The sequence below is a fragment of the Patagioenas fasciata genome, chromosome 3 (assembly GCF_037038585.1).
Source record: "Patagioenas fasciata isolate bPatFas1 chromosome 3, bPatFas1.hap1, whole genome shotgun sequence".
Taxonomy (NCBI): Eukaryota; Metazoa; Chordata; class Aves; order Columbiformes; family Columbidae; genus Patagioenas; species Patagioenas fasciata.
This window is the reverse complement of record NC_092522.1, coordinates 86,542,477-86,555,336: the sequence shown is the minus strand read 5'-3', so window position 1 is coordinate 86,555,336 and position 12,860 is coordinate 86,542,477.

The window sequence follows — 12,860 nt, the reverse complement described above, 5'->3', positions numbered from 1 at the left end:
AATGGAAGACTCCAGCACTGCCCTATGCAGAGAGCAAATCCAAAATGCTTGCAAGTGGAAATTCAGGGTCAGTGGCTGTACAAAACAGAAATAAAGTATGTCTAAAAAATAAGTCGTTTCTGTGCCTAGAATTCAACACTCCAGTAATGCTTTAATAAACAGCAATTGGTTGTTCAGCTCTGGCTTGCGATGAGCTGCTACTCAGAAACCCTGTTCCTGCATGAAGATTTCAGGATGTCCCAGATTCCCATCACAATTTCTTTTCCCATCAAAGGGAATGCATTCCAGTCTGTGAGGAAAAAGACCATCTATTTTTCATTTAACAAACTTTTATCTACCTTGCCTCTTAAGTATCCAAAGTCACACACTCAGGTAAGGTCACTGAAAACCACCCAAAGATGAAACTCAGTTCTGTCATCATGCTCCTCTGGGAAATCAGACATTAAAGATTTAGGCAGCAATAGTCAGTAGTGCCTTATTTATTTTGTATGAAGGCAGATTTTTAGCAGGAATCACAAGCATTAAGTGCATACATCTTACTTCATTTGATTAAGATTTGGTTACCAAAATCTTTCAGTCTCCTTTAGGAAATTCAGTCTATAATAATAAATAATAAGCAAAAATATTGCTGGAAGAGAAAACTTAATGGCTTATTTGTTAAAGACCCAAATTTTATCACAGGAATGTAGGTGCAGATTGCCATATATACCAGACTAATGCATCTCTGAAATTCTTCTCCTAATCATTGCAGTCTAAGAATTAAGTGGTAAAATTGGAAAAAAATAGGCCCCACATTTGGAGTATTGCAACAGTTGTGCCTGTGCGTGTATGTTGCAGGAAGCCATGTGCACTTTCCCAGCCAATATCTAAAATAATGTTCTGGTGTGTTTGCTGATTGTGTTCTGAAAATTAAAGTTCCTGAAAAAAATTAAGGTCAAAATAAAGGGAAAGGAATACCTGTGCAAGCAGTGCAAGTTCCATGAAAGAGGAGGCAGCTGGTGAGAAAGAAAGAAAGAAGCAAAGAAGGTAAGAAGGAAAGGAAGGAAGGAAGGAAGGAAGGAAGGAAGGAAGGAAGGAAGGAAGGAAGGAAGGAAGGAAGGAAGGAAGGAAGGAAGGAAGGAAGGAAGGAAAATGAAGAAAGAAAAGAGAAAAGAAAGGAGGGAAGGAGGGAAGGAGGGAAGGAAGGAAGGAAGGAAGGAAGGAAGGAAGGAAGGAAGGAAGGAAGGAAGGAAGAAATGAAGAAAGAAAGGAGGGAAGGAGGGAAGGAGGGAAGGAGGGAAGGAGGGAAGGAGGGAAGGAGGGAAGGAGGGAAGGAGGGAAGGAGGGAGGGAAGGAGGGAAGGAGGGAAGGAGGGAAGGAGGGAAGGAGGGAAGGAAGGAAGGAAGGAAGGAAGGAAGGAAGGAAGGAGAGAAAGGGGGAAAGAAGGAAAGACACCTGTGAGAGAAACTGCATCTCAGAGATCTATATTGTCCTTTAGACAAAATTGCTAGTTTGCGATTACTATGTGTTTTCAGTGTGAGGGGTGAGAGGAAGGCTCAGAATTAATTTGATATAGGTATGAAAGGCTTGGGAGCTCTGTTTTATTACAGAATAATTTTGTAAAAAAACAGCATCTCATGCAAATATCAGAAGGCTCAATGCTGCTGACAAACATGTGAATAGGATTAAGGAAAAGGTTGAGTGATAAAATGGGAGTCACTAATTTCCACTCCTAAGGCACTTAGATTAAATAAATGCTAATATAACTCTTTTATTTTATTCAAACATTCATTAGAGTATTCAAAAATATGTTGAAAATGCCAGAATGAATCAGTTATTTGGCTTCAAGAGCTCTGAGAGTGTTTAAACCACAGAGTTTTTGAACTTATGTTCAAAAAGGAGTGGATTTCCTAGGGACATTCATTGTTCCATCTTCAAAAGGGGAAATTCTCTCATGAGGAAAATCAAAACAGAAGGAAAAGGTTAAAAGTGTTAGACTGTTAGACCTGGTTCTCATGGCAATTAATTTTTTTTTTTATGTATATCTATGACAAATGTAGATAACACACATAAACACAAACATAATTTAAATGCTCTCGTTCTTCTGTAACATTATATTGAAATCTCTTTTTCCACTGAGAAGAATAATGGCAATTAGCTGCTAGCTGACAGGAACTACATAAAATATAAAAATATATTTTTCTATTTTATTGACAACAATGTTCACACATTGCCTGGGACACAGCTACATTTATTCAATAGAGTTAGTGTTGACCACACAGCACAGTGCAGAGCTAATGTCCCAAATGCACAGGTAGGTCAAATCTCTGAGATGTGTGTCCTGCTTTTACTTTTCTGATCGCTCCCAGCTTCAGTGCCCCTGCAGCATACGTTGTGATCCACTGTGTCATGACTGGATATTAGGAAAATATTATTTAGACTATTGTTATTATTTAGACTGGAGATTAGGAATCCTTTTTTTTTTTTTTTTTCACAGAAAGGGTTGTCAGGCACTGGAACAGGGAAGAGGTATGGAGTCACGATCCCTGTAGGTCTTTAAAAGATGGATAGATGTGATTCTTAGGGGCATGGTTTAGTAACAATGCTAGTTTAATGGCTGAATGCAACGATCTTGAGGGTCTTTTCCAGCCAAAATGATTCTATGATACTATGAAGAAATATCCAAAGGCAGGGATCACAAATCTCTTGCTGAGGGACTAGAGGCTTGGGGTGAGAGCAGATGTCAAATGGCACTCTGCAAGACTGGGAACTGAGAGCTGCTTTGCCTTGAGAGAGACATCTGTGAACATTATCTAGCTCTCACCTCTCACTGTGTTTTGCTCTCAGACAGACACAGGAACCTCTTTCTTGCCTACTGTTTCTCTTCCACATGTACTACTGAGTCCTCAGTAGTTTCCAGATCAGGAGGTGGGGGCTGTAATGGCAGGAGTGTGTCATCACATGGGACCTCCCTGCTAAGCCTTTGTGGCTCTAGCAAACACCTTGACCCGCCTCGCATGTACCGTGAGGGCACATTTTGTATCAGGGTCCTTACTCTGCATTGCTGTTCACCTTCTGTTTGTAATCAGAGTCATGTAGTTTTGTACTGCTGCTGCCACTGGTGCCCTTGGCGGGCAATCATTTTGGGATCATATTGTGAACTGGGAAGGTGTTGTAGAGCCAGGACATTTCAATTTTCATGTCTCCAAATGGATTTTGGGAGGTAGATCACCACTCTATGGGGAGCTTTAAAGGTTGCTTTTAGCCTGGACACATGAAGCTTTCAGCTAAAACTGGCAGTGTCCGATGATTTTTGTGTACCAGCATGGCCAGCACCAAAGCATGGGTGTGTGTGATCAGGAGTGTGTTCTCAACACATATTGAGCAGGCCAGTCTTCTGGGTGTGATGGCATAACCTTTCCATCCCTGCACCGATCTGAACAGAAGTGCTGCTAACAACTGCTACTGATGGATGCTAATGCTAAAAGTGCTAGGGAACTTTTAATAGATGCCCCCAAAGAGAGGAATTCTTTAGCATTTTCTGCCCGGAATTTCATGTCATGGGCGATACTGAAGTGTGACCTGATAATTTTCAGTGTAGTTAGCCAGAGGTAAAAATTTCAGAGGGAAACGGGAAACATACAAATGGATGTATCTGCACCCAAAGCCATCAAGTACCTGACTGATGCCCTTTAATGACTGTCACACTTAACTAATTATCTGGAGGAATGAAGGGAAAAGATCTGCCACATGTCTTTTTTGTTAGGTTTAAAAGTGTCTGTGTAGTAGGCCAATTTTTAAAAATTTAGGATCCCTTATTTTCCTCAAATGCAATTAATACCATTAAAATAATGTAGAAAGTAGTTTTTGTTTATGTTGAATGCAAATGCTACTGAATTCAGGAAAATTTCCTCTATTTTCCGTGGGCTTTGCTTTGAAACTGTAAAGAACCTGAGAGGTGAACATACATTTTAGTCTAATTTACACCTTATCGCCTTATTATGCTTTGTTTTGTTCCTGAGGGTGCAATTATGTATAAAGAGCCTAACTTTTACCTCTTATAAATCAGTTTTGGATTTAACCCAGAATTGTAATTGTCTCAAATTATGTGTGTCGTGTTAAATGTCAGACCTTGATTATAGTATAAGCCCTCCAAACTGGTACTAATGGGATGGTTCTGTCTAGTCCCTGGATTATTTATGTTAGTAATAATGTAAAAGAGGAAAAAAATCACAGAATTGGAGCTGAAAAAACAAGTTTGGAATAGCATCTCAAATGATTTAATGTAAAATCTAATCTCAACATCCAACTTGAAATCAGAAGTTTTCAAAACTTTCCAAGTTTTAGAATTTGTGTAACTAATAAGAGAGCACTGTTTCTTATCAGTGGTGTCTAGTTTATTAGATTTGTCAGGTATCAGGGACCTAGAGACCATCAAATAGAGGACACAGTGAAGAGCGCTGTATTTGTATGTAGATAGAGTCTCTGCTCTGAAAGAACTTTTGTTCAGTGAAGACAATGGACACAATAAAAGCAGGGAGAAAAGATTCACAGTAATGTGTACATATGTGTGTTTATTTTCTTCTTCTTTACATAAATGTGGTTAAATGTTAACTTCTATATGTCTTCATTTCTCATAGGTACCACTCTTAACCAAAAGGTCCTACAACATAGCTGTTATTTCTCAAAAAAATAAGATACTTCATAGTGTTACGCAGGCATTTCTATGTGTGTCTTATAGAATTTGAGATAGTAAGAATGCTTACATTTATTGTTAGCATCGTATTTTGTTTATGTTATTTTGGTTATACGCATTTAAGTATAAGATTTCTGGTTTAATCCAGTAAAGCCCTTTGAAATTTATTCTCAGCTAGACTCCATTCTTTAGTCCCAAAACTGCAGCATTTTTAATTATATCATTATATCATCAGCATTTTTACCAAAAAATGAGTCAAAGCAGTAACAGAGAGAACTCCACATTCTGACAATAAATGCAGATGATATTGAAGACACTAAATTAAGCAGTCATTGCTAGACATAGAGGAATCTAGGGCCGTGGTTTGCAGTATCACTCTCAGCAGGTGACACCTGCTAGGCAGGCAGTTCTTCCTGTGAACTTCTGATTTACCAGCTGTACAGACTAAAGCTTCGCATTTCCATAGCTCACATTTCATCTGTATAATGTCAGCAGCCAGGCACTACAAAGCTGCACCGATCTTGCAACTGGAGACAAATTCTAGTCGAGACATGAGCTCCAGTTAATTCGGTGAAACCCCACTTTTAAGCCCTGTAATAAAAAGGACCAGGACATATTCCAAGGCTTCTTTTCTCTGTGTTTTGCTCTGCAGCTCAACCTTGATTTGAAGAGTCTTATGTTCAATGGTCACTTACTCCCTAACACCTTGGGAGCAGGCAGAACCTTGTAAGTGAAATCGAATGGAGTAAAGCACCAAAGGGAAAAGACTGTCAGGAGCAATTGCTTAAAACTAGAAGGATAGACTACTTAAAATAAGATCTTGAGGCCAGAACATAAGGCAGTTATTTAATTTTTTGGCTTACAGTATCAAACTTGTCATTACCCTTTTAGGAAAAGTCAAAGAAAATTGTCGCGTACATGAAGGTAGCAAAAGTAATTTTATTTGATATAAGAAGTTGGCATTGGTAAACAAATACATTTGTTCAGTGCACGATTAGCCCCAGAAAAGAATGATTGGATTCTGGCCAAAATAGAAAAAAATTCTACTAGGAAAGGGAGCTGATCACAGCCAGATAAATTAGACCTATTGTCTAAAAAATGGGAACCTATAAATTGTGATAAATTATCATTTAAGATATTGGTGAGCCTGCTAGGACACCTTTGCATGTATGACAATGCAAGCATAATCACATTAACCACTACAAGTATTGCCAGAACCAGATCCCTGTGCCACAAGTCACAGCTCACGTAGGTGGTCAGATACCCCCTGCCTTGAGATGCCTCCAACAGAAACAGAAGAGACTGAGGAAGGAAGTAAAGCCACTGACATGCCCAGGTTTCAAGCGGGGGGTCTTGCCTGTTCTCCCACAGGAGGGTTGTTTTCCAGAACACAGTTCGGAAAGAAGGTCTGCTGAGTATGGGCAGACTTATGACAGGCAGAAATAACACTCTAGAGCAAAGTTTGGATGAAAAAACAAGGCCCCTGGGTAATGCACTATGCAATAAAGGTGCAGAGGATAAGGAAGGGAAGTGGGGGATGCAAAAAGAAGAGAGATGGAGACAATTCCTGAGAAGTTATGAGCCAGCATAGAGCCAGATGCTTGAGACAGTAACAAATTCAACCTGATTTTCAAACGAAGCAACAAAAGAGAGGATCAGCTTTTGACAGAGCACAGCAGGGAAAGCGTATAAGTCATCTGCAATCGATAATTTTGCCATAAGGCTAAGCTACTTCCGTGATAAAGAGCTGGCTTTGATGTCAAAAGGAGCAGGTGCCTGTGGGAGGTCAAAGTTTGAAATGAGATTACTTACAAGGAACAGAAAGATAATCAAATCTGCCCACTTCTGTGGCAGTGACATATCAGTACAAAAGACTCAAGTTCTAAATAGCCACAGTTAGGAATGAAAAACTGCAAAATCCTGATGAGAGGACAAAAGGGAAGAATGGTTTCTGAGGGCAACTCATTTCCGACTGACTTGAAAGGACCAAGCTCACTGGCCTGTTAAATGGCTTTTGCTGTTCAGTTAAGAGGGAACTGGAAACAAGGACACTCAGACCCAGATAGACAGAGAAGTATGAGCCTTAGTAAATCTTGCAATTTTCAGCATGGAATACACGGAACCCAAGTAAGCAACCATGGGCCTGTGTAATGAATGGAGAAAGTGGGACACACTGACTGGGAGAAAGCCAAAGTGAACCAGAAGTAAATGTTCAGCAAGGAGAAATTTGTCTGAAATCCCACTTTTCTCATAAAATTACCCACAGCCCCAAATCAGGCACTTATGTAAAACTGGGATTTGCAAAGAAAAGCATCCTTCTGGGCTGTGGTACTAACTCATGCCTGTGTGGGTGGTTTGCCAGCTCCTTTCCTCTCCTTGAAGATCCAACTAGAGGAAGACCTGTGCACCTTCTACACAATGCTCTGTGACTGCAGTGCCTAACTAGCAAGTGTGACACCTGGGTTTAAAGGTTTTAGGTTTTAATAATACACAGCTTGCACTCTTAAGAGTGTATTGGTTTCCAGAGAAGATGGCAGGCTGGCATAGGGGATATATTCAGCTGAAGTCCCAATCATGATGGTGAAATTAATGTAGGGTTAGTGGAGCCAAAAAGGGTGGTAAAGAAAGAAATACTCTGACCCAGTGCTGAGTGTGTGCTCTGAGAAGGCACTATCCTGATGTCTTGGAAAGAGTGAGCCAAACAGCTGCATGGAAAAGCATAGCTCAGTTTCATCACCATGAAGTCCTTTATGGATCTTGATCATAAGGATATTTGGATATCTGACCTCACATACAGCTACACTTTACAGACATCTCAGTACAGAATTGAGTTCAGAGTTGTTTCAAGATCATTGTCCATTCAAATCCTTTGACAACAGCGACCAAAGCAACTCCAGGGTTTACAGACAGGATCTGGAGGACTGCCTCAGAGCCTCGCAACTCTCAGGCTCTGTTTTCCAGCCAACATGTGGCATCTGGTCTGCAACTCTCCAGATCAGATCCCTGGATCAATCTCTTTGGCTTTGCCTGTGCTAGTAAACTGAACCAGGCCAGGCAGAGCCCAGGGCATGGTTGGCCCATCAGCAGCAGTTGTGTAGCAGGTGAGTTTCTGGTCAGGGCCAGCTAATGCTCTCCTGGAAAACTTCTGGACATAGCTGAAGGGATAACGCAGGCTGGGACAGTCCCTAATAGGCAGTACAAAGGTGCTCACCTCATTTTTGGGGGAAAAGGATTATGGACTTACACTATGTTGTGCCATTTGTCAGCAGCTTGTTTCATCTATTAGTGTGGAAGCTGAAATCAGCACTGTTGTTGACACTCAGGTACATGCTTGGCCTCATCACTGGAGCTGTGTTCTCCTTTCCTGGCAGAGCAGGAGCCTGTGGCACGGGGGTGATTGCAGAGGAGGGGCAGAGTGGGTGCTGAATGTGTCATGGCACCAGAACAGGCTTTGTCCCATGCTAACACTGAGATGTCTGTGCGGACCAGTACCACTTCTGCCCTTTCATGACATCCCAAAGGCAAGATGAAATGACCTGGCTGAGACTACTCAGACGTTATCAACAAGACAAAGTTCAGGGTAAGAGCATCATGAGTGTTTTTGTCAGCCCAGAACAGCCTGTTTGTAACTCGACAACTGCCATGGAGCCTGGGAACATCAATAAAAGCCATATTTCCTCCACCTTTATGTATCTTTTTCCCCTTTTGTAGCCATGTCTGCCCATTTTTTCAAAGGCAGAAAAAGAAACTATCATTCACAGCTCACACCTGAACAACAGAACTCTTTCATCCTGATGAAGAAAGATTACTTGATGGAATCAGAGAGTGTATCCAAAATCCTGTGTCTGAAAGAAGGGTTTTGATACAGTTTGATTATTCTTTTTCCTTCGTGCAGAAACTGTATTTCTGTTTCAGAAGACTCTTTATTTTGTTTTGATTCTTTTCCTTTTGTGTATTTTAGTCAATAAATGTCCAGACTTTGGCACTGATTTCTCATTTTGTTTGTCATGGCAACTGAGTAGTCCTTATTCTTCAGACCCTGAGGATTCTTTTACTCCTTGATTTTTTTCAGTAATGTAAACTTTTAAAAAATTCAGTTTATTTCAGGTGTTTGCTTTTAATGTCACTTCTGCATCTGAAATTTTATTGAAAAAATACATATGTTGCAATACATATTTGCAACATACTTCTACAGGGAGTAGCTCTTTTACTATGGTTGTCTTCTGAAGAAGTTTGGACCAGTAAGCTGGGCTCGCAAATCACTTATAAACTCAGCAGCTACAACCATGCCATTTTCTGTCCTGCCACTAAGTGTGTTGTGGAGTTTCCTACACAGCAAGTCAAGGTTGGGTACCCCTGTGTGGCCCAGTTATAGTGTGCCCCTATTCCCATTGTGTCTTCTGGAGAAACACAGATGTTCCCCTGCCTTTGAAGACTTGTGTTCTCAGTCAGCGCACACTTTGTTCTCTAAAACCTCATCCAATTTATATGAAAACTACTTCCAGTAAATCATCTCATGGTACAATGTTGCTCCAGTTTTGCAAGTCCTTTCGTAACCTTTCTTGATGCTTTTAGTAAATGTCTCCAGTGCTTGCATCTTTCTCATTGATAGTTTATGCTACCTTGATGCTTTGTGCTTGGCACTCATGCAGATATCTGTTTAAAAGTACATTTTCAGAACATAGATTTAGCCATCTGATTCCTATTAACAGTAATGGGAACTGCATGGCTAAGTCAATTACTACACATTGTGCTGAATATTTACCACTTAGTACCTTCCCTTTGTTTTCCCTTTAAGATGTTTTCTAGTCTTTCTGGAATTAATGTCTGATCTGGATATTGGAGCTGGATATGGGTCACTAAAACCCCTGCTTATACTGATTTGTATTTTTTGTTGCGTCCAGTGACAGAAGTGAAATATCTCTCCTGGTATTGCATGTCACCAGCAATAGACTCTGAGCTTTTTATTTTGATGCTGCTTCAGATTCACCCACAAAGAAACAGAGGAGCAGTGTGAGTTGGACTGAGGGTACCACCACAGGACTCTCACACAAGGTCTCTCACTGAGTGTACTGTGGCACTTCTCAAATTCCAACGCACGTTAAGTACTAAAATGAGAATAAAAATGAGCCTGAGCTGAACTCTGGTATAGATGACACAGACATTTCCCTTCTGTCTGCTGCTGTTTCCCTCACTGACAAGTGCAAATAAAGGTGGGACTTAGTGAATTGAAGAAGGTAAAGTCAAGTTTATCAGTGAAGGGAATAACTGGCAAAAGCCACAGACCTTTGGAAAGATCAATACCACAGCAGTAGTCAAGCTTGTGTGTGGTCTTGATATCCTCAAATGTGCATTTTTGCTTAGGGCGACACTACTTTTTACCAAAAGTATTTTTGTCATCTTCTTTGACTCACAAAAAGACTTTGTCCTTTCCATTTAGATAAGGACCTACTTAATATAACCTACATTTTTGTTTTGCCTCTGTAAAGACAGAGCAGTTTTTCTGTCAGAATAGTTAGAGGAGGCAAAGAAAAAACATGCCAAAACCTGTTTTATTTTAATTTCAAGAATTAGATATTTTTCTATTTTTCTTTGCAAACTATTTTTAACAAAATAGAAAATGGGCAAAAAATGTAAAAATATTCATCAGCTTTTTCAGAAATTGTTTTATTTCATTAGCTCTGGTTCTGGGTAAGATAACCTAATTAAAATGAAGAGCTGGGTGTAGACTGCTAGGTAGGTGAAGAGAGAGGGGATAAAAACTCCTTCTGCCTCACTGTGGTAGCTGACACCTCCCTCAGCAGGAGCATCAGCAATGAGAGGAGAGGACTGTATGGTTAAAACATAAGTATTACCTTTCTGGATGGTGCAGTGTTCAAGCAGTTTGCCCTTGGATTTCATAGGCAAAGCAGGTGGTTTCTTACCTCTGCTTCTCTTATATATTCAGTTGGCTATACTTAAATGTGGATTGTCAGAAGCAGTTCAGCACCAGGAAGAGTATCTAGCAGCACAGATATTCACCTCCTCCAGACACATTTGTCTCTGATTTGCTTATCTATCCACCAGGAAATGTAGAAATACCATAAAACAACTGGCCATTTTCTGAGACTAATATTCGGTGTTTAGCTTCAAACTAGCACCTAACAGCATTGCAGCCTCTCTGTCTGTTTCTACTGAACTTCAAATCTCACTAAACAAGATACATGCATAAAAGTTTGCAAAGGCCCTAATAATATTTAGATTGACAATAATTTTAGTCAGCACAACTAATAATTTCACATAGGAGAAGCTTCTCATTCATGAAAAAATTGTTCAGGGAGCTCCTATAATCATTGATTCTGCTTCTTAGCAAATCCTGTAATACTATGGATGTCTTAGAATGTGTGAAGAGATTTTGAAGGGCTGAGCTGAGAAACAGCATCCAATTCCTCTGAAATAAATCCTGACATGGTCTTGGTAAAACTAATGTGAAAAGTAGTCTGTCATGAGTTAAGGAATGGTTATGTAGTAAAAGTCAACCACCATTCAGTTTGTAGAAAACAGATTCTGTTGAAGAAACCTGTAACGTACCATAATTCGCTTTTGTAAGGCAGTAGGCTTAACATAGCATTCCCATGAACAACTTCGACTAATACTAATCTGCCATAAAATTAATTTGAGATACAAAAAGACTTTAACCAAACCAAACCAAACCCAAAAAACAGTAGAAAACAAAGATTTCTTCCAACAATAGGAAATTTGCATGCTATCTGACAATTTGGCAGATGCTGTATTATGGTAGGGTGCAATCCCTCGTCAGCCTGGCTCATACAATTGGGGCATAAACTACAGTTCCTGGAATGGAATGCATCCAAAGGAGGGTGTGATTTCATGTTTTTTGTATAAAATATAAGCATGCAAATCATACTGGAAGCAAGTATTCATTTAAATTTCCTAACAGAAAAAAAATGAATCAAAAAATGAACTTTTTACAGGGAAAAAAGTAGATTCTATGGAAGATTATTTTTTTCTACTAGCCATCTGAAAAGAAAACTCCTAATGAACTCTAAATGTTCATGGTAATACATTTTTAAAACAGAGTGCAGGTCAGTATTCCAGAATGAGAGACTGTATTCACCGAAAAGGGTCTGGAGACTATGAGTATGAGCACTTGCATCTTTGGTCTCTGTGTGAGGGACTAACGTAAGTCTTGAATGTACAAAACAAGGAATATCAATTAAAAATAGTATATTCTTTTATCTTTTGTGTACTACTGAGACCATAACTGAAAAAAAGATGACCATTTCTGGTGCTGCAGTTTAAAAGGCATTCTGAAAAAGCGAGAAGCATTCAAAAAAAGTTAAATGAAAGATTTTGGATTTGGAAAACATATTTCATACTGAGAAACTTAAGAAGCTTCATTTACTTATTTTGTTGAAGAAAAGGTTAAGGGATGATTTGATCATGGTCTGTGAGTATCTACCTCAGGAACAGATTTCTCATAGCCAGTACTTTAACCTAGCAGATAAAAAACATAATGAGAATCAGAAGTTGGAAGCTCAGGCAAGACAAATTTAGATTTGAAACACAGATCTCATTTTTAACACTGAAGGTAGTTAAATGTGAGCATAATTTACCTAGGAATGTGGCTGATTCTCTACCACATGGACCCTTTATTTTAGGATTTAATGTCCCTCTGAAACATATACCGTAGTTCAAATGGCAATTACTGAGAGGTTTCTGTGGCTACGTTCTGCTGAGAATAAAACAAAATAATCTTTTGATGGTGGCTTTCCAACTGAAAATCTATGAGTTTCAGCAAGAATGTGAAAATACAAACTGAATATTAGCCATGCCTTATGTCTACCTGAGACCACAGAAAACATGAAACTTCAGACCTGAAATGCAAACAGCATATTTTTAAAGGAGTGATGATTTGCATGTTCATCACTGTGGAAATGTCAGCTCCTTCAGTCTCTATCTGAGCAATAAAAAGAGAAGAATATTTATATTGTCTTTAAAGTTTGGCTTGAGCAGTGGATCATCAAAGTTACATGTAAGTATTTGATTGAGAACTCCACTACATGTGCCAACTCTATGCAAATGTTGATAAAAATCCTTATACCACAGTAGATTGCTGGACACTTAGGTTTCAGCATGGCTTCTATAGATAACTCCTTCTGAAATCCTAATTCTAATATCTAAA